The sequence below is a fragment of the Choloepus didactylus genome, chromosome X, assembly GCF_015220235.1.
Source record: "Choloepus didactylus isolate mChoDid1 chromosome X, mChoDid1.pri, whole genome shotgun sequence".
In the NCBI taxonomy this organism is placed as follows: Eukaryota; Metazoa; Chordata; class Mammalia; order Pilosa; family Megalonychidae; genus Choloepus; species Choloepus didactylus.
Window position 1 is genome coordinate 167,286,128 of NC_051334.1, and position 26,562 is coordinate 167,312,689.

Sequence of the window (26,562 nt, forward strand, 5' to 3'; positions counted from 1 at the left end):
GCAGTTTTTAAAATTTTTTTATTCTGGTAACATATACATAACCTAAAATTTCCTATTCTAACCACATTCAGATATATAATTCAGTGGTGTTAATTATATTCACAATGTTGCCCTACTATCACCAAAACTTTTCCATCACCCCAAACAGGAAATCTGGACCAATTAAACATTAACTCCCCATTCCATACTCTACCGTGGCCGCTGGTAACCTGTAATCTAGTTTCTGCTTCTGTGAATTTGCATGTTCTAATTATTTCATATCAATGAGATCATATGATATATGTCCTTGTTTTGCTTATTTCATTCAACATGTTGACTTCAAGGTTCATTCATGTTGTAGCATGTGTAAGAACTTCATTGCTTTTTTATGGCAGAGTAATATTCCATTGAATGTATATACCACATTTTGTTTATCTAGTCATCTGTTGATGGACACTTGGGTTGCTTCCATCTTTTGGCATTGTACATCAACACAGTTTGATGAAATGAAATGAAATCCTTCATCTCCATTGCATGTGAAGTCCTAAGTAGACCCAGAAAGGACTCTGGGCAAGACCTCCTACAGCAACTGTCCTCCCTTCACTAGGACATCTCCATCTTGACCTGGCCATGTGTTGCTTTTGCAAACATAAACTGGTTTGGCAGCAGAGCATTGCAAGATTACAAAAGCTTGGACTTCTCTTGCAGGTCAGACTGGTTTATGGTACAATGTGTGGTTGTGGAAAATGTAACTAGTACGGCTCACTTGAGAAGCCAGTGTAGAAAATTTCATGATGCCATAGAAAATAAGTGAGTTTCTATATGCAGACATTGTCTCCTGCATTGTGGAGGCTTTTGACTCCTGTTTGCTTCAGGTTAGCCTTGGGCTTCACATCCCTTCAGAACTAGTATACATCTGTGTTATAAAGTATTCTTTTTGCAACAGTTGACATCTTGTATTGAGTGGTTCTTCTGTCATTAATGTGTATTTGGTTTTCCCCCACTTATATTACAAGCTATGCTCTGGCGGCATCTCCTCACCCCCAAAACAGGGACAAGAATTCTGGATCTGCGTAGCTCATCAAGCTGTTAGGAAGTTCTAATGTGGTGATTTACCTGGTATCTGTGGTAATGTAAACTGTAGGATGCTTTTCAAACATAAGGTCTGTTTTATTGTTACAATTTTTAAAAATCTTAACACTCTACTGCTTAGGTATGTGTGTCTAAGATGCCACATTAGAAATCAAAGCCTGTATTGCAGATTCCTGGGGATAATGCTTTAGATCACAGCTTCCCTTTTTAGAAACAGATTCCCAGACCCTCACCCCACCACCACCACCCACTTGTTGAATAAAAATTTCCAGGGGAAAGACAAGGTAAACATTTTATTAGGAATGGTGCCGGGTGTTTCTTATCCTCAGGCAAGTTATTTACATCTCACAATGAAGGTATTTAAGATCCTTTCTGGAAGCTCCTTTAGATAAGGAGAAAGCCACACTGAGAAACGAGCTTGGAAGGAGGCTTGAGCATGGCAGGCAAATTTTTCTGCATTACAATCTTGCCTGTGGCTGGTATAAGCAAAACCTTCCCCTTGAATGTCTTTGTCTCTGCCCCAAACTCTCAGAACCTGGCTTGAGGCTAGATGGCTTGTAGCTAATCTGATTTACCAGCTGATGCAAAAATGGGGCCTTCACTGCCTCAATCCAATCAGTGATTTTTCCAGGATCTTCTCAAGGCCACAGTGGCTTTGGGCAACACCCCTTATGCTCACTGTGCCAGTTTGAATGTATTATGTCCCCCCAAATGCCATTATCTTTGATGTAATCTTGTGTGGGCAGACCTATCAGTGTTAATTAGATTGTAATCCTTTGAGTGTTTCTATGGAGATGCACCCCACCCAACTGTGGGTGATGACTCTGATTGGATAATTTCCATGGAGGTGTTGGCCTGCCCATTGGGTGGGTCTGAATTTAATTACTGGCGCACTATATAAGATCAGACAGAAGGAGCGAGCTTGCTACAGCCAAGAGGGACACTTTGAAGAAAGCACAGGAGCTGCAGATGAGAGAGTTTGAAGACGGCCGTTGAAAGCAGACTCTTTCTTTGGAGAAACTGAGAGAGGACAAATATCCCAAGTGCAACTAAGATTGACATTTTTGAGGAACTGCAGCCTAGAGAGGAACGTCCTGGGAGAAAGCCATTTTGAAACCAGAACTTTGGAGCAGACGCCAGCCACGTGCCTTCCCACCTAACAAACAGAGGTTTTCCGGACACCATTGGCCATCCTCCAGTGAAGGTACCCGATTGCTGATGTGTTACCTTGGACACTTTATGGACTTAAGACTGTAACTTTGTAACCAAATAAACCCCCTTTATAAAAGTCAATCCACCTCTGGTGTTTTGCATTCCGGCAGCATTAGCAAACTAGAACACCCACTCTTCCAGGGCTGAGCTAGGTACCTGTCTTCTGGGTGCCCCCAGCTCCCTGGGCAGTCCTCTTCCAGAGCAGTTATGTCCTGTATTGTCATTGTTTTCGTGTTTGTGTCTTGGGTGGTGAGGGCTGGACTTGTTCTTGTCACCTTTTCATCTCCAGGGCCTACCATTGTAACTATATATTGTAGGTGCTTTGGTTGAACTGATCTGTGAACTTGTCTGTTTACTGCCTGCCTCGTCCACCTGCTTGACAGTGAGCTCACTTGAGGGCAGTAGCAGAAATAGGTTCAAGCCTGTATCCTCATGGCCCAGCTTTGTGCTATGCACAGAGTTAGAGGTCAGCAAATGTTTGTGGAAGAATGAATGGTCTCCCTTTTGGTAAAGCCTATGTTAGCTACTTTGGGAGAGATGCCGAGTCCCCTAGGCTTTGGCACTGGCCGTCTTGGAATTAGGACTCGGTGAGAGTTCCACATATCGAGGTGCTGCTCTTTTCAATATTGAGGTGAAATTCACAGAAACACAAAATTAACTAGCTGAAAGTGAACAATTCAGTGGCATTCTGTGCATTCACCATGCTGTGCAGCCACCATGTTTATCAAGTTCCAAAACATTTTCATTTTCCTCATTCATACCCATTAAGCAGTTATTCCCCACCCCCACCCCCCACCCCCCAGCCACTGCCAGTTACCAATCTACTTTCTGTCTCTATCGATTCACCTATGCTGGATAATTCACGTAAGAGAAATCATACAATACATGGCTTTTCGTGTCTGATTTCTTCTGTCCTGGTTCTCTGCCCAAATTTATGGAATCAAACCACAGAGAAATTGTTCTGTATTTTTCTTCTCCTCCATCCTCTGACCCATATTAGCTAAATAAAAATGGCTAAATTGCCAGTGAGTCAAGAACATGTATTGAATTGCCTGCTAGATTTCAACACTCTATATGAATGATTCTGTTTTATTTTTAAAATAGTGGGAGCGTTTCTACTGTCCAGGAGCTTGAGGTGGCCTCAGTGACCTCGAGAAGAGCCTATGACTTAGTGAGCCTGTGGGCAGAGTCACTGATAGTTTTCCTCTTCTGTTGTGGCAACCAGGGCACCTTTATCCTTTGCACCTGTCAGGTTACAACACTGTTTCAGAAGGCTCTCTGTTCACCATGCTAGAGAAAGTTGACCAAGACAAGGAGTCAGTCTTAGGCATAGTATTAAGGGAAAAGAAGCAAAAGTCAGGAACTTTTTTTGTGAATACAGAAAACAACTGTGGAATGAGACATGCAAGACAGTGTGGTTATGGGAGCCCTGGGCCCAGGGCCTTCCCTAAGGGCCTTGAAGGCTGCACATAGCAGCTTGTATGACCTAGGTCAGTTAAGATTTGACCTACTCTCCTTGTAAAATCAGGTTTCTGGCACTAAATGTAATCTATAGCTTACTTCCCTCCTGAAACTACCTCCTCCCGGAAACTCTCTGAGATACTGTTATCTGCAAGATAATCTGTAGTCCTCCCCTCCTCCCTGTTGACTATAATCGATCCCTCCCTATGTCACAAGACCCCCACTCACAAGACTCCCCACTCCCACCTTATGCTCTGTCATGGCCCAAGAGGGCTTTTGTAGCCAAAGGACTAAAGAAAGTACCGGACACGTTCTGAGACATGAGCTTTTATTATGGGGTTTACCTACAGGGGTGGGGGGAAGTCAAGTCACATTGCCCTGGATTCAGGAGCTGCTCTGAATGGCAGTGGGTTCAGAACTCAATGTGAAGATACTCTGCCATTTGGGGGGGCTGAATAAGCTGGTTATAAGGGCTCGACATTCCAATGGGTATGAGAGCATAAGGCAGGAGCGGGGTCTTGCAATGTATGGAGGGACTGATTGTAATCAACAGAGAGGAGGGGAGGATTATAGATTATTTTATAGATGACAGTATCTCAGGGAGTCTCAGGAAGGAGGTAGTTTTGGGTATAGACTACATTTAGCACCTGATTTTACAAGGAGAATAGGTCAAACCTTAACTGACCCAGGTCACGCAAGCTGCTGTGTGCAGTCTTCAAGGCCCTTGGGGAATGCCCTGGGTCTGGGGTTCCCACGTGCTCTCATACCCATTGGAATGTTGAGCCCTTATAACCAGCTTGTTCAGCCCCCCAAAGGGCAGAGTACCTTACACACGAAGCTCTGAACCCACCGCCATTCAGAGCAGCTCCTGAATCCAGGCAACATGACCGACTTCCATTTCCTTGTAAGCAAGCCCCAAATCAAAAGGTCATGCTTCTGAATATGCCCGGCATCTTCTTTGGTCTCTCAGCAGCAATGGCCCATTTGGGCCATGACAGTGGTTTACTGGAAGAAGTCTTGAGTCATAAGCTATGAGAACTGGGGTGAGTTGCTTACCTTTCTGAGCTTTGTCTGTAAAACCTTACTTCATAGGGTTGCCTGAATGGAGGAAATAATACACTTTTGTAAAGAGACTAGAACACAGAAGGTACTCAGTCCACAGTAATTATTATTACTATTAAGAATCTAACATCTGATGAAGAAAGAAAGAAAGGCCATGGGACACTGAGACTAGGGAACTTTGTTATAAAAATTCAAGGGGAGAGGGAGCCCAGGCTGAGGACATCAGAGCTGTGCTGCTCCCCGTTGCCTCCTTGGCCTCATGGCACAGGCAGGGCCCGCCATCGTGAAGATGCTGAGCTCGGCCCTATGGGGCAAGCCCGTAAATGATGCCTAAAAATAAAACATGTATGAAGAGAGAGTAAATTTAATGAGCATCCACCATGTGCCATCATGTGTGGGCTGAGATGTAGCCAATCCAAAGTGGACCTCCAGGACTCATAGCACTTCCAGGGAAAAGGCCAAATATGAGTCAAGGACAGAAGGGTCAGCAAAACAGACCTGGACCTTGCTGTCAGGAACCTACCAACCTTCAGGGGGGAGACAGGCATTAATGTAATTAGGAAATGAGGTAAGAAAAACCAAAGCTCAGTGAAGAATTTACAGCAAAAAGATGGCGTGAGCATTTATGATTTGAGGTTACTCTGGATGCAACATGGAGAAGAGAATGTGCTTCAGCGTGACATCCAGGCACAAAGCTTCCATGCACCCTTTCTGCTCAGGAGACAGTGGGCTGGGACTGTAGCTGTCCATGTAGCAGTTATAGATAGAGTTTAAGAGTGAAAAGCCAAAAGGCATAGCTATGCTCAAAAACAAGAACTCTGAAATGAAAGTGAACAGAAATGCAAAGTGGTGAGTGCAGCCAAAGACATGGGCTTGCTGGGCTTCTCCATCACACATGCTTGTGAAAGAAGGCTGAAAAGAAAAATGCAGACCACCAGGGACACCTATGCAGCCTTCTGACCAGGACCTGAACCAAGCCATTCCCAGCCTTGAGGTTTGGCTGGGATCTGTGGTGTCCTCAATGCCAGGCAGGGCTTTAAGGCTTGGAGAGTGTATAGCAGAGACTACAGCTGCACCCAGTCCTGTCTGCCCTTCATCTGCACTAACTGGGCATGTGGCCGCCCAGTAACACTACATTTCCCAGCTTCCCTTGGAGTTTGGTGCAGCCAAATGACCAAGTTCTCACCAACGGAACATGAGAGGAAGTGATATGCACGACTTTGGGGCCTGGCCCATGGAACCTCACACATGGATCCCTCTATGCCCCCTTACTATGGGCTATAGCGGCAACAAAAGTGTATTGATTTCTTATTGCTACTGTAACAAGCTACCACAAAATTATTGCCTTAAAGCAACACAAATTATTCTTTTACTAGTTCTGGAGGCCAGAAGTCCAAAATCAGTTTCACTGAGCTAAAGACAAGGAGTCAGCAGGGGTGGTTCCTTCTGGAGACTCTAGAGGAGAATCCACTTGTGGCCTTTTCTAGCTTATGGAGGCCACCTGCATTCCTTGGTTCATGGCCCCTTCCTCACATCCAGCCTCTGCTTCTGCCATCACATCTCCTATTGCCTCTCTGTAGTCAAATCTCCTTCTCCCTTCTCTCTGACACTTCTGATTACATTTAGGGTCCACCTGGATAATCCAAGGTAATCTCCCCATTTTGAAATCCTTAATCACATCTGCAAAGTCCCTTTTGCTATATGAGGTAACATTCTCAGGTTCCAGGGATTAGTGTGTGGACATATTTGGGGGCCTTTAATCAGCCTACCACAAAAGGTGACAGGTACAACCTTGGAAGCCACATGTTCAGATGGGCATAGCCCCAGTCACCCTGGGTCCCTGAAAGACTGCGTGGAATAGAGTACTTTCCCTTACCATCCCCATTCCCCTCCTCTACACACTGGAGAGAAATAAAATCTTGTTTTGAATTAAAACCAAAAAATTCAAGGGAAGTCCATATTTTCTAATGATGGTGTAACCCAGATATTGACTTGGCTCATCTGCTAGATTTAATACCATAAGCACGGCTTTTTTCCAATAGAAGGTCCTGCCTGACCCAGTGCTACAAAGGAGAAACACATCTCTTAGTGTGACGATCATTTATTGACAGTGCTCTTGCAAAGAACTAGAGGAATCTTCCCCAAACCAGTTCAAAGTAGGGATGTGAGTTAGGGTTTTTATAGGTAAAGGAAAGGGGATGGGGTAAAAAACTAAGTATGGCTGCATGATTCATTCTTGTCTGGTCAGCGATGACGTTGGCTCTTTGCAAGGAGGGCACGGGCAAATTTCTTGTTGTTCCAGCTTCAGTGATTAGATTTAGATAACTGATGTGCAAGCTCTTACGTGTAGGGTCTTCATGACTCTTTTCAAACTTTTGTTTTTTGAGGAGGAAGTCATTGATTCACTGGCCACAGAGTGTTCTTGACGCTGTTCTGGTATATTATTCTCATAAGCAGTACTGAGAAGGTCTGATTAATGTCCTTCCGGGAACCAAGTACAAAGAGTAGACAGCTAAGCTCAGCTAGGGTAAGCATATTTTCTAGCTATCAGATTTGATTAGGTTTGGCCTGAACCCCAGTTCCAGCTCATGTCTTAGCATCTTCCAGAGAATTTCCATGCTTGGCTTCCTCATACTTTTCGGCCTCCATGTTCTCAGACATTTGTGCATGCCATTTTGATGCTGTCATGCATCAAACCCAGATGAGAAGTTCTACTCCTTTCCCATTCCCACTAGAAATTCCAGCATACTCAGCATTTTCTAAATTTGGTAACTTTGCTGAAAATTTTAAGGGTTGTAGGAGAGATCCCACATCATGCCCTGGATAGTTCTCCACACTATCTGTCTTGGCTGTCTCCACACTTTCATTCTGTTCCTTTTCAATACCAATGACCCCAACCTTTATGTCTAACTCCTTAGCATCTTTCACAAAGGGCTATCCTGCCAGGCTAATCTAGATTTTCCTATTTAGTAATGTGGTAGGTGCTCAATAAAATATATTTCAATTTTGAGCTTAAAACTGCACTACAACTTTTGGGACAACCTATTAAAGTAGCATGCCAAAGGGCAGCATTAAAATTTCATTAAGCATCCAAGATGCATGACTTATCACACTCAACTTTCTTTATAGGAAAACTTGGAGGGCAGACTGAACTAATATGCTTGAAAAGTTGTTTTTTTTTTTTTTTTTTTTTTTTTTTTTTTGTCTTTTAATGTAAGCATGCACGCCATGGCACATCTGGGAATCTTTCATTACAGAGGCAGAGATTATTTCAATGATTATAATGAGTAAGACAAGGCAGGGAGATCTTACAATAACACATACTTAAGATGTAGCTTGTATATAATTATACTTCACTTCAGCCATGTGATTTTGAACTTCAAAAGTGACCAGCCCTATAATCCAGCTTTAAGTATTTTTCTAAATGTCCACTGCAGGAGGAAGGTATACTATACTGCAATGCAGTGGTTAAGAGCATGGATTAGAATTATTCAGATCTGAGTTAAAACCTCATCTTTGGCAGTTAGCAGCTGTATGTGATCTTGGGCCTCTTGTGGTCTCAGATTTCTTATCTGTAAATGCGGGCAACCATATAATAGTACTCATCTCATAGAGGGTTGGAGGAATGCACATAGTCAATATTCAATTAATAGTGGTTCTTATTAGAAATAACTAAAAGTTATAAAGCAGTTGTGGTGGTTTGAAGCTGTATGTACCCCAGAAGAACATGCTCTTAATGTTAATCCATTCCTGTGGGTGTGAACCTATTATTGTAAGGACCTTTCGATGAGGTTACTTCTGTTAAAGCATGGCCCAGGATGGGTCTTAATCCTATTACTGGAGTCCTTTATAAGAGAATGAAATTCAGACAAAGAAGGAGAAAGCCAGGGAAGCAAGAAGCTGAAGTTAAAGAAATCTGGAAGAGAAGGGAGAGACCAGCAGACGTTGCCATGTGCCTTGTCACGTGACACAGGAGCCAAGCATCACCGGCAGCCAGTCTTTGGGAAGAAAACATCACCTTGATGATGCCTTGATTTGGACATTATCTTGGGCTCAATAGTGTAAGCTAATAAATTCCCATTGTTCAAGCCAAACCATTTCATGGTATTTGCTTTAAGAAGCCTGAGTGCTGCTGCCATCATCCTGCAGAACTTCGTTGTCTACCTGGTCAACCTATTCATTATCCTGGCCATTCTATTCCTTGACCTGCTTGCCTTCAACGACCCTCTCTTCACTCAGACACCCACTCCTACAGTTACACCCTAGACATTGTAATCAGCAGAAACTTATCCTAATTTAAAATTCCACTTTCTGGTTAAACCTCCCATTATGGTGCTTTCCCTTTAATTACCCCACTATGCCTAGCTCTTTTCATCCAATAAAGAGACACTTGGTTAGTTATCAACACTAGATTCTGTTTCTCTTCCATGCTAACAGAACCCCACTTTTTTCCACTATCTACCCTCAAGGAATGTGCCTCTATTCGCTGGCTTAGGGGTAAATCCTGAGTAATCTAAAACAGTGGAATTTTTAAATTGTGGTCTGTGGAGATCCCTGAGACTCTTACCAGAGGTCCACAAGGTCAAAGGTCAAAACTATTTTCATAACAGAAGTCATTATTTGCCTTTTTCAAAAAAACCTGTGTGGTCATTTTTCACTGACAGGCATTAGCATGAATCAAGGCAGTGACACCAAACTCTACTGGTAGTCATCATAGTTTTCATCACCATGGTAGTCACCATAGTTTTTCTTTTTGCAGAAAGAAAAAAGAATTCAACTTCACATGATGAAGCCATGAAACATTAGTTTTATTAAACCTTATCCCTTCAATATGTCTTCTTAATATTCTGTGTGATAAAATAAGAAGTAGGCATACAGCACTTCCTCTGCATACCATAGAACGATGGTAGTCCCAAGAAAAAGCACTTGCTCAGTTGAAATGTAAACTGAATTATCCACTTTTTTCATGGAACTCCATTTTTATTTGAAAGAATGACGAACTGTGGTTATTCAGACAAGTATTTGGCAGACATTTTCTTCATAAATAAATGAAGTGGGCCTTTCACTTTCAGAGTACAACCAACAGTATTTGTTTTCAACTGTTACAAATGCTGCTGAGATACCAAGGGAGATGAGACTAAAACAATGCCCATTAGATTTGGGAACATGAAGGTCCTGCTGACCTACTTGAAAGATTTCACGGAATGGTGGGGGTGGGATACAGATTAAGGTAGATTGAGACGTCATTGGTAAGTGAAAAAATAGAGGCAGGGAGAATAGACAACTCTTTGGAGAAGTTTAACAGTGAAGGGGAAAAGAATAGAATGATAGCCAGAGGGGGAAGTGACATCGAGGAAAGTAGCTCTAAAGAGGTGAAAGGCTTGAGGATATACAAATGATGGTGGGAGGGAGAAAGTAAAGAGGGAGTGGCAAAAGATATAAGAGAAATGGGGAATTTGTGGGCAAGATTCAGGAGAACAGATTGGGATCTTGGGTTCAGTTGATGATAGTGGTGGTTGTGGTGGTTGTCATGGTATGTTTGTTTTTTAATTCTATTTTATTGAGATTGTTCACATAACATACAATTATCCAAAGATCCAAATTGCACAATAAATTGCCCTGGTACCATCATACAGCTGTGCATCCATCACCACAATTAATTTTTTTCCAATTTTTTGAACATTTTCATCACTCCAGAAAAGATATAAAGACAAAAAAGAAAACCCAATTCCTCCCCTACCTCTAACCACCCCCCTTCCATTATTGACTCATAGTATTGGTATAATACATTTGTTACTGTTGATGAAAGAATGTTAAAATTTTGTTAACTGGAGTACATGCTTTGTGATGGGTATATTTTTTCCCTATATATCCCTCTATTATTAACTTCTGGTTATGATGTCATGCATTTGATCTAGTTCATGAAAGAGAATTTATAATATTTGCATAGTTAATCATGGACATTGTCTACCACAAGACTCACTGTTTTATACATTCCCACCTTTTTTTTCCTTTTTGGAGGAAAAATTTTATTGTTAAATGTTTACATCATTGAGAAATATCATTGTAATTTCCACTATATACAAAAAATAATTGTTTTAAATTACAACCATACTCTTTTTTGCTAAACATATTGGACAAGAGTAAGTAAGCCAACAGAACAGATTAATAAAACGCTAATGGTTAAGGCCAAATTTTTCTGGTGATTGTCATCCTTTTGCAGACCTCCAACTTTCCTTCTGGTGACATACATGACTCTAAGTTTCCCCTTTCCACCACATTCACACACCATTCAGCACTGTCAGTTATTCTCACAATAACGTGCTACTGTCATGTCTGTCCATTTCCAAATACTTAAGTTCAACCTAGTTGAACATTCTGTTCATAATAAGTAACTTCTCCCCATTCTTGAGCCTCATTCTATATCCTGGTAACTTGTATTTCATGTCTATGAGTTTACATATTACAATTAGTTCATATCAGTGAGACCCTGCAATATTTGTCCTTTTGTGTCTGACTTATTTCACTCAGTATAGTGCCCTCAAGTTTTCTTCATCAACTCGTTTTTTTTTTTTAATTTCATTTCTATATTTCAGAAAACCTACTTGAATACACTTTGAAACAAGAGTACAACAAAATAGAATATACTTCAAATGTTGAATATACAAACTATTATAGTTCAAATCTGAACACTGGCACTTACCCTCTTAAACTTCAACTAAAAAAAAAAAAAGAAAGAAAGAAAAAAAAGAAATAAAACTCCAGGTTTTAGAGCTACCTGACAAAAATTAATGCTGAGCCTGCACATCCAAGTGACAGTAGAACTGAAACTGATATATCTGCACAGATGCCAGGGCTAAGTGAGTGACACACGCATGTTACCGCAAAAGGCCAGAGCCAACTGTTAATTTGTCCACAATTAAGAAACTGACAGACTTAAACTACCATATAAAATGTTACATGCAAATTCTATAACAATACTGTGCTAGGTACAAGATTTAAAAAAAAATTTTAATAAAAAAGCTTTACACAAATGAGCCATTAGCTTATTTCAAGAAAGAAAACTGAAAATTAGTCTAAGGCCTTTGTATTAAATCAGCTTAAGCTATATGATATTTAAAAAAATGCACTAGATCTTTTTTGCTATTCTGTTTCTGAAGCTTTTGGATCCATTCTTCAATTCACATTCTAAAATACCTATACTAGCAGAGTCTTCACATAGCACCAGTTAAGTGAGTACTGTGCAAACACAGTAATAATTGCTGGTATGCATACAAAATGCATCGAGAATTGCTATATGTAACAATAAGATCACCCATCCCAACCCCTCCCTGCTGAAAACTACATAACCTCTTACAGAATTTTAGTGTTCCAAGTCTTAGTGTAACTTGATATTGTAGTGAGCTGCCTGGTCCCTTTCAATCCTTTTTCTTATTGACGGGTTCAGTTGTTTCCTACTGCAAGAGGCAGTTTTCTGTCAGCATCTCAATATGTAGTTCAATTCCCACTGAAACATGGGATAGGTAATTTATTTCCATTAAGTTTGATTGTTTTCTTATATGCATTAAAAATGTTTTAAAGTCTTCTTTTGACTGATCTTCATGCCTTCCCTTGCACACATTTATGTCAGTACTGTTTAACCAATCATCAACAGTCTAAAGTCCATGGTAGAGCTGCTATTTTATTACTCACATGTCACTAGTCCTTCTGAATTCATAGTTACAGGAAGGGCAATAGCTGAAGGCACACTGACAACCACTACATGGGTCACTGTCTTATTTCCATCTGCTGGTTTTTCTTCTTGTACCAGCTGCAAAGTTTCTTGCTTTTTTTGCCACTGCTTCTGATTTAACCTCTGGCCCTTTTATGATGGCACTGATAACTCAGGGAGGAGTCTGGCCAGATGCCTCCTGAGCAGGCATTGATAGTCTCATTACAGGTCTACCATGGGCTATTGAAACAGGGGTAAGTGCTCTCACAGCCAGTGGGGTTCCAACAATGTTAATGCTTCCTGATCCAGTCAGACTTGACTTTGTCTGCAGCTGACACTGTGCAAGTTGTGTAGCTGGGATGGTAATAGTTTTGGCAGGCTGCATGGTGATTTTGTCTCCATTTTCAGAAGAGGCTGGCATCATAGTAGGGATTGTCTGAATGACTACCTTTGGCGAGGTTGCTGTTGTTGGACTAGTGCTGGTTATAAACTGTGCACCTGCATTCACTGACTGAAATGACACAGTTGAAATTTTCTGACCCAATGAGGTCATTACAACAGGTACTTGCACTGCCACATGAACTGTCCTTGGAGCTGCTGTCACCGATACAGATGTGGTGGTAGTAGGAGACCTGGATGAAGCATCATGACCAGGGCAAGTGATATTCACAACTCTAGCAACCCCTTTTTCTGCTCTGGAGCAATTTATAGGAGATGAGTTTTTCCACCACGAACAGAGGGTGCGGCTTTCAGGAGACTCTGTAGACAGTGACACTCGTTTTAATGATTTTTCATCAGTAGCTGCTGCTAAATCTTCATTACAGGTTTCATTTTTGTCATCATCTTTGGCCACTATATTTTTGGGCATATCCTTGAACTGATATAGAAGCCTCTGTCCTTCAACCTTTGCAAGAATTCCCCTTTGGTAGTAGTATCTCAAAGCTCATCCCATAGTTTCGTAGTTCATGTCTGGCTTGTTCTTATGCTTTCCCCAAAGTTTAGAGACAGCCTTTGAATCGATGAGCTTAAAAATGCCTTTCCCTCTCTGAGTCCACTTAATATACCGGAGACAAGTATTTTTACCTTGAAGCAGATCTAAAAGAAGCTCCCACAAATAGGTTGTGTTCCCTTTTCCTTCTCTGGGTTTCTTATTTATACCTAACTCAGGAGACCCATTGGAAATTGGTGATTGCTGGGTCTTTGGTTTACAGCCAACTTTTTTCTTTTTCATTGGTTCATGGCTATCTGGTGATGTAGGAATAGGAGAGGTATCCATTGGTTCAGACTCTTCAGTTGACGCCTCCACTACAGTTTCTGTAATGACATCTGGCCTCATAGCAGCATGGATAAATTCAGGACTTCTTGAATCCCTCAGGCAGGTAGAAGATTCCATATGAAGCAGGGCTTCAGCAGCTTCAATTATTTTATCTGTACAGTGTGCATTACTGCTATGAACTGATGCTTCCACAGTATTGTCTTCCTTCTGGCTCAATCTGTTTCAACTTCAGGTAATTCTAGGATTAGGGGCTCCTTTTCAGATCTCCAGTTTTTTATGTCCATCTTCTACCTCCCTGTTTCCACATTCTCGGTCTCAACTTCTTGTTCTTCTGCCACATCTTGCATCATATAAGTCTCACCATCATAAACCAGAACCTGGGCTGCATAGCCCTGCTCTAATCTGGCACTCAGAACTGGCTCCACAATCACTGCTGGATATTCAGAAACCTTTCCACTTTCCTCTTGATTTTCTACTGGATTGCTCCACCGTCAACCACTGCTGATGTCATTGTTTATTCCCTGAGGAAGCTTCAAATGCTATTAATCAAATGGTATTAATCAATGTAATTAAAGGTTCATGGATGATTGCCAGAGTTACAGGTTTGCATTATCATGTTTAAAGTCAAAAGAGATGGAGTGGAGTATATATCCAGAAATCCAGTCTTCTAAAGTTGATTAACCAGAGAGCAATTTGGGTGTTAAGCAGTTTAAGCATCCTCCACTACTTTCACACCTTGGCAAGAGCTAAAATCTGAACCAGTAGTTCTTTGGAACTACTGTTCGCCACGTTGCCTGGGAAGACTGCGGCGACACTCTTCCTCCCTGCAGGGCCGCGGACTAACCACCGCCACCGCAGCCGGGCTGGGCGTCCGCAGGGAGTCAGGGCCTCCCTGTGCCGGAGCTGCTCCACAGGGAGAGGAAGAGACAGAACAGCTCCGCGCTGCCCCGCGCGACGCCCCCAGCCCACTCAACTCGTTTTTGTTTAAGACGGTTTTGTTCACATACTATACATTCCATCTTAAGTAAACAATCGATGGCTCCCTGTATAATCACATATTTATGCATTCACCACTATCACCACTATCTGCATAAGGACATCTCCATTTCTTCCACAAACAAGGAGGAAGAGTCAAAGAAGGTAGAGAGACAAAAGAAAAAGAGAGAGGGAAAAAAAAAATGACAGCTAAAAAGCAACAAAAGGAAAGATAGAATTAAACTAAAGTAGAATAAAAGAGTCAGACAACATCACCAATGCCAAGAGTCCCATATCCCTCCCTTATGTCCCCCTCTTATAGGCATTTAGCTTTGCTATATTGCCTTTGTTATGTTAAATTAAGCGTAATACAATGTTTCTGTTAACTATAGTCTCTAGTTTGCATTGATTGTATTTTTCTCCAATACCACCCCATTTTTAACACCTTGCGAGTTTGACATTCATCTGTTCTCCCTCATGTAAAAACATATTTGCACATTTTATTACAGTCATTGCCCACTCTAGATTTCACCAAGTTACACAGTTCCAGTCTTTATCTTTCCTCCTTTCTTCTGGTGTCTCACATGCTCCCAACCTTCCTCTCTCAACCGTATTCATTGTTATCTTTGTTCAGTGTACTTACATTGCTGTGCTACCATCTCCCAAAATTGTGTTCCAAACCTCTCACTCCTGTCTTCTCCTATCACTCTGTAGTGCTCCCTTTAGTATTTCCTGTAGGGCGGGTGTCTTGTTCACAAAATCTCTCATTGTCTGTTTGTCAGAAAATATTTTGAGCTCTCCCTCATATTTGAAGGGCAGCTTTGCTGGATATAGGATTCTTGGTTAGCAGTTTTCCTCTTTCAGTATCTTAAATATATCACACCACTTCCTTCTTGCCTCCGTGATTTCTGCTGAGATATCCGCACATAGTCTTATTAAGCTTCCTTTGTATGTGATGGACTGCTTTTCTCTTGCTGCTTTCAGGATTCTCTCTTTGTCTTTGATGTTTGATAATCTGATTATTAAGTGTCTCGGCATAGGTCTATTTAGATCTATTCTGTTTGGGGTATGCTGCATTTCTCGGATCTGCAATTTTATGTCTTTCATAAGAGATGGGAAATTTTCATTGATTATTTCCTCTATTATTGCTTCTGCCCCTTTTCCCCTCTCTTCTCCTTCTGGGACACCCATGACATGCACATTCATGTGCTTCATGTTGTCATTTCATTCCCTGAGATATTGCTCATATTTTTCCATTCTTTTCCCTGTTGTCATTTCATTCCCTGAGATATTGCTCATATTTTTCCATTCTTTTCCCTATCTGTCTGTGCCGGTTTGAATGTATTATGTTCCCCAAAATGCCATTATCTTTGATGTAATCTTGTGTGGGCAGATGTATCAGTGTTGATTAGATTGTAATTCTTTGAGTGTTTCCATGGAGATGTGCCCCACCCAACTGTGGGTGATGACTCTGATTGGATAATTGCCATGGAGGTGTTACCCCATCCATTCAGGATGGGTCTAAATTAAATCACTGGAGCCATATAAATGAGCTGATAAACAGAAGGAATGCAGTGCAGCTGAGAGTGACATTTTGAAGAGGAGCTACAGCCAAGGGGGACACTTTGAAGAATGCACAGGAGCTGAGAGAGTAGCTGCAGATGAGAGACAGTTTGAAGACAGCCGTTGAAAGCAGACTTTTGTTCTGGAGAAGCCAAGAGAGGGAAAATGCCCCAAGAGCAACTAAGAGTGACATTTTTGAGGAACTGCAGCCTAGAGAGGAATGTCCTGGGAGAAAGCCATTTTGAAACCAGAACTCTGGAGCAGACACCAGCCACATGCCTTTCTAGCTAACAGAGGTTTTCCAGATGCCATTGGCCATTCTCCAGTGAATGTACCCTATTGCTGATGACTTACCTTGGACACTTTATGGCCTTAAGACTGTAACTGTGTAACCAAATAAACCCCATTTATAAAAGCCAATCCATTTCTGGTGTTTTGCATTCTGGCAGCATTAGCAAGCTAGAACAGATTTTGTTACCAGGATTGGGTTGCTGGTGCTGCTGAGTTTGCAAATACCGAACATGTTGGAATGGCTTTTTAAATGGATAAGGGGAAGATTCTGGAAGAATTGTGAGGAGCTTGATAGAAAAGGCCAAAACTGCTTTGAAGAGACTGTTTGTGGAAATATGGACTCTAAAGATAGTTCTGATGAGGCCTTGAGCAGAAATGATGAATGTGTTGTTGCAAACTGGAAGGAAGGCGATCCTTGTTTTAAAGTAGCAGAGAATTTGGCAAAATTGAGTCCTGGTGTTGGATGGAAGGCAGAATTTAAAAGCAACAAACTGAAATATTTAGCTGATGAGATCTCCAAGCAAAATATAGAAGCCTCTGTCTGCTTGTTGGGGGTTTGTAGCTTGTATTCAGCAGTCCACATTTGTTAATTACAACCCCAGTTGGAGGTGGGCTGAGCTATGTTCGTTTGTTCGGGGAGTGATGCTTTCTACCACAGTGAGGTTTTGCAGCTCAGCCTGTCATGGAGGGAGGGGACTCTTGACATGGGTCTGCAGTTTTTACTTACAGATTTTATGCTGCGATCTCAGGCATTCCTCCCAATCCAGGTTGGTGTACAATGTGTGGATGGTCACGGTTGTCCCCGAGCAGTTATTCCAAATTATTTACTAGGTGTTCCTTGTTTATTAGTTGATCCAGGGGACTGACTAAATTTCACTTCTCTCTATGCCACCATCTTCCCTTGCTTTGTGGTATGTGTTTTTATGTGTTGCTTGAGTAGGGGTGGTGATGTTTTGAAGAAGATGGAGAAAGTGTGAAACGGTCACTACAGAAAGAGGGAGAGCAAACAGACCAGAGAAACAAAGTAGTCAGGGTTGATCTCATCACTTCTGTTGCTTCTACCATCTATACATTGCTGGCTCCAGCTTCAGACCTATATAATTGCCCATTCAGTATAGCCACTTGGATGTTACACAGGAATTTCATTCACCATGTCCAAAATCAAAATCACATTTTTCTCTTCCAAACCAGGTCCTCTTTTAGTGTTCTTTATCCCAGTGAATGACACCATTATCCATCCTGTTATGCAAGATAGAATCCTAGGACTCATCCTTGTTTCATCCATTTTCCTCATCTTCCACATCCAATCAGTCACCAGATCCCAATGATTCAACTTCCTTTACACATCTCAAGTCTATCCTCATCATTCCATTCCACTCCTACCACCATAGTTCAGGTCAGTATAATCTTTCATTTGGGCTATTTCTGTGTCTTCCTACCTGCCTCCTTTACCCTTTATTCTATATTCCATAAGCAGCCATAGTGATCTGTCTGAAAAGTAAATATCATGTCGCACCTGTGTTTTAAAATTTTCAATAGGTTTTCATCGCCCTTAGGATAAAGAACAAATATTGTAAATCCCTTTCTCTACTCCCACCCTCACCCACGTCTTCCATCACACACCCCATATTCCCAATGCCCCCATCCTGCTATACTTTTCCTTTTTTTTCCATAGCACTTATCATCTTCTAACATTCTATGTACTTTTATTACAATTACTGTTTATTGTCTGTCTCCCCCTGCCAGAGTATAATCTCCATGAGGGCATGGATCTTTTTTTTAATTCATAGCTATATCCCAAGCACCAAGAATAGCTCCTGGCACAATAGTAAGAATTCAGTAAATTTTTGCTGAGAGAATAGATGAATGTTATGCCCTGCCTGATCTAGACCCTACCACCTCTTTGTCTTCATCTCCTGCAACTTTAGCCTTTGCTCTCTCAGTTCCAGCCAAACAGGTCTTTTCTGAACTTCTCAAATATATCATACCCCCCACACACACACAGGACCCTTGCACATTTCTCTCTACCTGGAGTGCTCTCTCCCTAATCCTGTCACTCCCCACTCCACACCCCATACACCAGCACCACAATTTCCCTCTATTCATCTTTCAGGTCTCAAATTAAATATTTTTTTAAAAAATTTGAAAACAGTCACTGTTTATTAACTAATCAGATTACAAAAATAATCATGGTAGACACCTTAGCTCATCCTTCTAATAAGCCTATTGATCTGGTCTTCCCTGTTGCCAGCATCTCCTCCTTCTACAAACTGGGTGGTCTTTTTCTTCATCCCCCCTCTGGGAGAAGATAATTTGAAGGGCCACAGAAAGTTGTTTGCTTCTTTGAAGCATTTCCCAACAATATAGAGCTCATAAATCAGGTCCTCCATGCAGATGATGCCATATTTACCAAGAGATCGTGCAACCAAAGAGTTATCTGTGAAGACAAACCGTTCCTTATTGATTTTGCCATAACTATGCTTATAGATCAGTTCATTCACTGACTTCAGGTTCAGGTACCCCATGCAATATATGGTTCCACAATTCTCAGCATATTAACTGAGGACTTGTTGAACTTAACAAAGGTGCCATTGAAGATTTGGTGAAGGCGAAGAAGCTGCAACACTTCGGACCTTTGGGCTCACACCAATCATTTACTTTACTTTTCATTTATGGACAACAGACCTTACTCCAAGCTTTTGTATTTACGTTCTTGAAGCTTTGGATGTACTTTGAAAGAGTCCGGCATTCTTATTTTACAGATGAGAAAAGTAGGCCCAGAAATGGGATGTGACTTGCCCAAGGTCACCTTTGTATTCTATCCCTCAACATCCTCATCCAATCACTCCTCACAGTTCATAGCATTTTCTATGTTCCAAAGTGCTTTGACACTCTTAATGTCTCATGTTCTTCACCTGGAAAAGGAGGATAATTATGGGCACTAGCTCCTCTGAATGATACATATAGCACCTCCTACCTGACCAAAGATTGGACTTGCCCCTACCCCCACTTCAGTCATCCCTGGAGGTCTATGACTCCCTGGAATCATATCAAGTTTTGGTTGCTATAACCTTGAACTCTGCCTGCCCTGAGTGCACCTTGTTTTGAGACAAGAGCACAGGCCAAAATGTTTTCCCACTATTTGCACACAGCCCCTGGCACTTAGCCACCTTGGTCCCTCAGCCCTATATAACCTTGTAGAGTGGTTGCCATAGGTACGGACATACTCAAGTGAACTTCTTGCCAGTCTCGCTGTCTGTCATGAGGTTGCTGCAGCTCTCTGTCCGTGAGTGCTCTAATAAATGGTTAAGGACTGATCACCTTGGCATTCAATTCCTCTTTCTTTGGAATCTTAACAGGCCCTGTTGTGGGGCCATTCGAGGTAGTCCTGACTGGGTCTCCCCCATTCCTTCTTTTGGGGCAAGTCCTGCTGCTGTTTCAGTGAGACACAACACTCATCCAAGGTTGATATAAGAATTGCATGAGATAACTTAGCCTTCAGTAAGTGTTAGCTATTGCTATTCTCTTTGTTGTAACAATTACCATATCATGGATTCTTCTCCATGACCTTGGAAGGCAGGCAGTTTAGGCCTTCGCATCATTTTACCTTGAACAGATTTAAAAGACAGAGGGGTTAAGTGGCTTGTCTGGCTTGTAAGTATCACAGTCAGATCTGGAACTCTGATATTCTGCCACCACCTGGTGCATTGGGTAACACCTTCAAGAGCCTTTCCAACTCTAAAATTTTGTGGTTCTATATAAAGTAGTTTCATGGTCAGCCTTTTAAAAACTCTTTAGGCCTGTTTTGTCTCAGAGATTGAGTAGCAGAGCGGGGCTCACACTAAATGACACTGAAGGGAGCCAGCTCCCTACTACTATAAATCAGCGATGCCCCATCTACTGCACTTAACTTATGCAATTTCAACTGTGTGTGTACGGCCAACCCCCCACCCCCACCCCATACAGGAAAATAAAATAAATAGAAAGAGTGATTCCACTTGAAGTTCTATTCAGTAAGCATATGCCACAGAGTGATCATGATATAGAGGTAATTCAGCTAGACAGGAAATATGCAAAAGTATGCATAGTGGATTTTATGGGAAACATGTAGGACTTTTCAAGAATAATTTTAAGGTGATTTTTATTTGACATGCTGACTTTATAACATACTCTTCACATTTGATGTAACACTACAATAATACCACTGCTGATATTACTACAGCTATTACTACTAAAAGCCACCATTTATTGAACAATTACTACATGCCAAAGTGCTAAGTGCTTTGTAGGTAGTATCTCATTTAGTCATCATAACAATCCTATGGGTTAGGTACTTAATTATCTCCCTTTTAAGTGGGAATTTATAATGGTCACAGCAAAAACAACAACAATAATAGCTACAACTTGAATAACTAAGAGTTCAGAGAGGTCATATGTCCAGCATCTTAAGAGATGTGTCAAATCCAGAGTTACAGCCAACATTGGATTCTGTATTCTTTCCCACAGGGGACACAGACATCACTCATAAAATGTGAAAGCCATTGAGAAGCTCTTTCTTATTAGTCATCATATCTTTATGGGCGGTTGTGTCTAAAAATCCTAGAATGTCATTTGGCACAGGCTTTTTTTTTTAATTATAGAAGTCATAGGTTTACAGAAAAGTCATGCATAAAATGCAGAGTTACGATATACCCCCTGTGCTGGCTTGAATCCATTATGTTCCCCAGAAAAGCCATGTTCTTTAATGCAATCTTGTGGGGGCAGACTTATTAGTCTTTTGATTAGGGTGGAATCTTTTGATTGACTGTTTCCATGGAGATGTGACTCACCCAACAGTAGGTGAGGCTTTTGATTAAGTTATTTCCATGGAGATATGACTCTGCCCATTCAGGGTGGGTCTTGATTAGATCATTGGAGGCTTATAAGGGATCACAGAGAGGAGAAGCTCAGAGGAGCTGAGAGAGACATTTTGGAGAGAAGCTAAGAGCTGACACAGACCCAGACGCTTGGAGACACTTGGAGATGCAGACAGAAAGATATTTGGCGATGCTCAGAGTTTACCCTGGAGAAGCTAAGAGAGGACCCTCAGATGCTTAGAGAGAAATGCCCTGGGAGAACAAGCAAGGATGTACAGAGGCTGAGAGAGAGAAGCCATGAGAGATAGAAGCCCAGAGACATTTTGGAGAAAGCCATTTTGAAAGCAGAACCTGGGAGCACGGGACCAGCAGACGCCAGCCACATGCCTTCCCAGTTGACAGAGATGTTCCAGATGCCATTGGCCTTTCTACAGTGAAGGCATCCTCTTGATGATGCTTTAGTTGGGATACTTTTATGGCCTTAGAACTGCAAATTTGTAACCTAGTAAATCCCCTTTATAAAATTCAATGTATTTTTGGTATTTTGCATTCCAGCAGCATTAGCAGACCGGAACACCCCCCTATTATTTACACCTTGCATTAGTGTGGTAAATTTGTTGCAACTGATGAAAGAACATTTTTATAATTGTACTATTAACTATAGTCCCTGGTTTACTTTAGGGTTCACTGTTTATGTTGTACAGTCCCATGTTTATTTTAAAATTTTTATTCTAGTAACATATAGACAACCTAAAATTTCCACTTCTAACACCATTCAAATATATATTTCAGTGCTGTTAATTACATCCACAATGTTGTGCAACCATCACCATCATCCATTACCAAAACTTTTCCATCATCCCAAATAGATACTCTGTACAATTAAACCACAGGCTTTTAAATCCCCGTCAAGACCAAAATGATTTCCCTGTCACCCTGACAGCTGATAGACCTGTGTTTCTCTAAAATTATTTGTTTTGGCTCTTTTTTAAAAGTTATTTTGTAAGATAGCTACAGTTTTTTTCAATTGATGAAAGTTTTGTTCAATTGAAGCAATGCCTAAAGTTTCAGAAATCATATACTTTTAGAAATTGAGAAAAGTTTGTCCACAAGCTTTAATCTGATTTCCATCCTGCAAATCTGGTTCAGTGGGCTAGAAATTTGGAGGCCAGTTTCCTCGTTAATACTCTGGGTGACTTTAGGCAACCCACCTACTCTCTAAGGATCTTTAGTTTTCTTCTCCTAAAAACAAGGAGACACCTTAAGATTCTGTCCTGCCTTGACTATATGAGTTGAAATATTCCTGGATCATCTTAAATACCTGAATAATTCTAGCCTTTATAAATGGTTAGCTGTTTTAAATCAATCACTAAGTCTCAATGTTGCCTAGGGTATGAAGAGCAAAACTTTCAAAGAGGATCACCCAAATTTGAGTGATGCCCTTCTTTTTTTTTATCTTCATTTTATTGAGATATATTCACATACCATGCAGTCATACAAAACAAATCGTACATTCGATTGTTCACAGTATGATGCCCTTTTATATGGGGATATGTCTGTGTCCCCAAATAGGGAAACAAGTTGTAGGCATAAAAACCTACTTGCAAAAGCCCACTGACACGAGGGCAAAAGCAGGGATTTTCTCAGCAATTGTGGAAACTGCTTTAAAAATAAATACTTTTCCCTTTCACAAGGTTGACATTAAAGATAAAACCCATTTCATACTTTCTATGTCTTCCTAAGAACCTAATTTAGCTCTTGTGCTGTCTCCTTCACATTCTTCATACTTCTCAATCATGTCTTTATTTTCTGAGAGCTCTTTCTCATTTTCTGGTTGCTAGTTTTAGTTTTATATACACAATATACTCTCTTATCTTTCCATGGGTGCTAAGTTATCTTTTTAATGATCTTTTTATCCTCCCATTATCTGCTTCCTCCAGGATCAGATATTTATTTGTTCATCTTGAACTTATTTTTTGCTGCTTTTTTTCCTCAAATACTTGTTCCTTTGTTGACGATGTTTATGATGGGAGGACTTTGCTGAATGGGAGAAATAGCTTTGCTTTTATATATATCTATACCCAAAGTCCCTCTTCTATGAATGGAAGGCTTGACTGTATAAGAAGATGGGTCCACCAATAAGCAGGCTCCCTTTTGTGTACTGCACAGAGAGCCCAGCTCAGCATGACCTCCCCCTACTCCAACTGCCAGAGCAAGGAGGACTTTATTCTTAGTGTGTACTCCTGGATACAGCTTTCTTTCCTTTTTTTCCCTCTGGATCTGCTGTGGAGGTCTGGAGTAATCTTAGGCTCTGTTCTCCCTCAACCCAATGCCCACTCCTAAGGCCTGCCCAAGGCAAATTTTCAGCTCTGTTTAGAAAGCAGTTATTTGGGTGGAAGATAATTACAAATGCTATTTCTGATACCCAAGAAAGAGAGGGACCTTGACTGCTGTCCCTCAATCTATACATCTTCTGTGTCAACTTCAAGACACTAACCCTACGAGCTTTTTGAGATTCAGGGCCATGTCCCATTTACCATTGTTTCTCCAGCATCTAGAACAGTATCTGACACAGAGTAGGTGCTCAAGAAGTGCTTATTTCATGAACAAATTACAGATGGACATGGATCAAATGATGGAGGGCCTTGGTGCCAAGTTATTTAACCTGAAGAAAATGAGAAGTTATCAAAGTTTTTTTTTTTTTTTTGAACAGGGGAATGTCATGATTGGATCTGCAGTTTTAGAAGATCAGTTTGACTGCTGAGTGGATAGGGTGGAAACACGGGGACCAGTTAGGGGGCCATTTCGATTATCCACATGAGATATGATGATAACAGCTTAAAACTAAGTTCATACTTCTGGGAAGATGGCAGAATAGGAGAGGCCGAGCAAACATCTCCTCCATGAAAGAAACTACAGAAAAGGCGGAGAACGCCCAGGACAGCAGTTCCAGGGTGTGAGCAGCCAGGGAAGGACCTCTATAATACGCAGTGGGGACTTGGACGAAAAAGCAGAGAAACTGCATCTCAGTGGACAGGGTGAGTTTGTGCATCTGGGACCACCACCAGGGGGGTCAGGGCTGGCAGCTGTGAGACAGCCACTGAGAAGGGGAGGGAGCAGCTCTCCACTCCCATGTGACGGTCTCAGCAATTATCTGGGGAGATAATCCACCACAGCCATATGGCTGGGAGCTTCTGTGAGGGAACCTGGGAGGCAGCAGACCAGTGTTGACTGCATTTGCTCTCCATCTATGGAAGTCCATGGTGTGCACGGGTGAGAGGTGGTGATAGGTCAGGGTGCCACATGGAAGCACCAGGAGTCCTTCCTACACCCTAGAGTCTTGTGGGCACATGGCAGGTAGGGAGCAGGGTATGTTTGAGCTGGAGGGTGAGGCATACACCCCACAGCCCAAGAGCAATCCACTTGGATGCTCAGGAATCACCAGACTTATGGGGCCCTTTAGTGGACTCCCTGCCAAACCGCACAGGGCCCACCCTGCACCCACAGGGCTGCCAGTCCCCAGTGAACATGGAAAACTTGTGCACTGATTGGATTTCCACCAATGGAAACTGCTCAGCACACAGGCAAACTTGAAGGAAAAGTTGAGGATGAGAGGTGGCCCAAGAGCATGATCTGTTGGGAAGACAGGGGAAGTGCATACCAGCAAGCTGTGGCTCTGCCAAAAAGATACAAATGTTCAAATAATTCTGCATTTCCCAAAATAACTTTATTAAGATAATCAAATGCCTCAAAGCCAACAGAAAATCAGAAAGCACATGAAGATCCAAGAAGATACGGACAAGCCAAATGACCAGATTAAAAAGCTGGAGGAGACAGAGAATTTGGAGCAATTAATCAAAGACGTACACACAAATCTCCAGAACAACTCCAGTGGGTTGGCTAAAGACATAAAGGGCATCAAGAAGACTATAGAAGAGCATAAAGAGGAATTTGAAAGTGTAAATAAAAATATAGCTGATCTTAGGGGCAGGGCAAGATGGCAGCATACAAAGGTGTGGAATTTAGTTAGTTCCCTAGAGCAACAAGTAAACAGGCAGGAATAACTAGAAAATTGTATGGAACAACTGTTGGGGGGACATCCATGACTGGACACACATCATACACCAGTCCGGAATGGGTAGAAAGGCTGAGATTGCAGCATAGAACTGGAAACTTGATACTGATTACACCCTGCTCCTGGGACCTGGACCCAACTGGTCTGGGAAAATCTGATTGCGGCAATCAAGGAAACCAGATGCCTAACAACAAAAAATTACTATTCACACAAGGAAAAATGAAGATATGGCCCAGTCAGAGGAACAAACTTACACTTCAAGTGAGATACAGGAGTCAAAACAACTAATTAAAGATGTTCAAACAAATCTCCTAAATCAAATCAATAAGCTGAGGAAAATGTGGCGAAAGAGATGAAGGATATAAAGAAGACACTGGATGACCATAAAGAAGAATGCATAAGCTTGAAAAAAACAAATGGCAGAACTTACCTGAATGAAAGGCGAAATACGAGATGAAAAACACAATGGAGACATAAAAGAGTGGATTGGAAGAGGCAGAAGAAAGGATTCAGGAACTACAGGACAGGACATTGGAAATCCTACACACAGAAGAACAGATAGAGAAAGGATGGAAAAACATGAGCAGAGTCTCAAGAAATTGAAGGAATACATGAAGCACATGAATATACATATCATGGGTGTCCCAGAAGGAGAAGAGAAGGGAAAGGGGGTAGAAAGAATAATGGAGGATGTAATCACTGAAAATTTCCCTTCTTTTGTGAAAGATATAAAACTACAGATCCAAGAAGCGCAGCATACCCCAAACAGAATGGATCCAAATATACCTACTACAAGACATTTACTAATCAGCTTGTCAAATGTCAGACAAAGAGAGAATTCTGAAAGCAACAAGAGAAAAGTGATCCATCACATACAAGGGAAGCTTGATAAGACTGTGTGCATTTCTCAGTAGAAACCATGGAAGTGAGAAGGCAGTGGCATGATATACTTAAGATGTTAAGAGAAAAACTACCAACCAAGTATTCTATATCCAGAAAAACTGTCCTT

General features: G+C 41.5%; 1 pseudogene; it reads right to left on the reverse strand.

Annotated features, from left to right (window-relative positions):
• Window positions 1–12,308: 12,308 nt before the first annotated feature.
• LOC119523211 lies at window positions 12,309–14,263 on the reverse strand (annotated as a pseudogene).
• Between the last annotated feature and the right edge of the window lie 12,299 nt (window positions 14,264–26,562).